The 1,925-nt window shown below is 46.8% G+C and overlaps 1 protein-coding gene across 1 annotated transcript in view; it reads right to left on the reverse strand.

Annotated features, from left to right (window-relative positions):
* The window catches only part of SND1 (staphylococcal nuclease and tudor domain containing 1), a 451,387-nt gene that overhangs the window by 51,073 nt on the left and 398,389 nt on the right, over window positions 1-1,925 (reverse strand). The gene's annotated exons all lie outside the window — the stretch shown is intronic.

Raw genomic sequence — 1,925 nt, forward strand, 5'->3', positions numbered from 1 at the left:
ACGTACTCACACATACACACACACACACACACCAGCTCTGGCCAGGTAGCTTGGTCTGTTAGACATTGTCCCAATAAGTAAGGCTGTGAGTTCCATCTTTGGTCGGGGCACATACAAGAATCAACCAAGAATACATAAATAAGTGGAACGACAAGTGGATCTTTCTCTCTCTCTCTCCCTTCCTCTCCCTCTAAAATCAATAAAAACAAAACCATATTAACAAAAATCACTGCTAATCCTAATTCAGGGCCCAGAAATCACTGCTCTGGTCTCATCCTCCCCACCCTGAACTTCTGCCTCTTGTGTTCCACGAGGTCCAAAATGAACAGGAAGGAAGAGACGGAGAGACCTCAGACCCCCCACACTGGCAACTAGAATCTTTATGGGAGGAGGTAAGAGAGTGGAGAGAAAGGAGAAGCACTCCCCTCAAATGCTCTTGGGGGTTCCTTCTCGGCTCCCCTGACATAAAGGGTGCCTGTATGCAACAGCACTGGATAAAGGAGCAGTCCATGGGGCACAAAGATTTGACATTCCCAAAAGAACATCCTTTCCCACAGCTTCCATACGAGCCCTAAAAACCCCCAAGAATGAGAGGAGAGGGATCATTCCTGTTGCTCCACCCTCAGGGCCTTGGCGAGGAAAAGTGAGAGGAGAGAGACAGGGAGAAGGGGAAATGATGACAGGCGAGGAAAAGGAAAGAAGAGCAAAAGAGCAGGTGGCAGGGGAGTGACCCCAGCCCGGTTTTAAGCTGTAGGTGAATGAATGCATTTTTAGAGTGACTTAAGGCGAGTGGAAATAGCTCAGGGCAGGGGGCAGGCCTGTGTTCTAACCTTAGCTCTACCGCTACTTTATGCCAAGGTAACTTTAAGAGAAGCCACTTAACTTCTTTGGTGTTTTCCCATCCCTAGGTAGGGGAGGGCATCGATTTCTGAGCTTCTTCTAGCTCTCCAGCCTCCAGAGTGCAATCCTGAAATTGCACCCTCAGTTCCATCCCCTCCTGCATTTTTCTCTCCTGAAGGACCAGGGCCCAAACTGCTCTGGTTCAGTCCCCTGTCATCTGATCTTTAGGGTCTCTGCTAATCTACTTCGCCTCTTTTTGAGCTTTGAGGCTGAGCCAAAAGGGGCTGCCTCTTCTGCCACGAGGCTTTCTAGATTGGTGCTTTCCCCCTTAGAGTCCCACTGAGTAACATCAAGCCATATCAATTAACGAATCATTGCTGGATCACAGAGGACAGAAGAGATGCTGTTAGAACCGAGACAGGCAAATGCTGGTCTGACCTTTAGAAAGAACAGAACAAAGAAAAGACAGTGAATTCCATGAACCACAAGGTAAGAAAGTAGTCTGTCCTGGACCAAATCCCAGAATCAGCTGTTGAAACATAGTGCGTGAGCTCTCAGAAAGCAAGTGATTGTTATAAGATGATACATGTGCACAAAAAACAAGTTAGACTTAACCTAATTTCCTTTGTTGGTGGGGTCAATGGTCTGTAAGATGAGGAGTCTATCATAAACCTCTTCCCCCAAGGGACTGAATTATTTTAGGTGTGTCAATGATGGAGCACAAAATGACAACCACAACCGAGTCATTCCCTTTCAACTATTTTCAGCGCCTCTGATTAAGTTAAGGAGAAAGTCTGGGTTTACCGCTGATGGCTTTACCATTTTCTTTAATATGTTTTTTTTCTTAAAAAATTGATTTCAGAGAAGGGAAGGGAGAGGAAGAGAGAGGTAGAAATATCAATGATGAGAGAGAATCACTGATTGGCTTCTTACTGCATCCCCTCCACTGGCACTGTGCCCGCAACCAGAAACCCAGGCATGTGCCTCGAACCATGGCCTCCTGGCTCATAGGTCGACCCTCAACCACTGAACAACACTGGCCAGGCGCTTTACCATTTCTTTAACAAAAAAGGGGCAGACCTCAG

Source organism: Myotis davidii, unplaced genomic scaffold (assembly GCF_000327345.1).
Source record: "Myotis davidii unplaced genomic scaffold, ASM32734v1 scaffold705, whole genome shotgun sequence".
NCBI lineage: Eukaryota > Metazoa > Chordata > Mammalia > Chiroptera > Vespertilionidae > Myotis > Myotis davidii.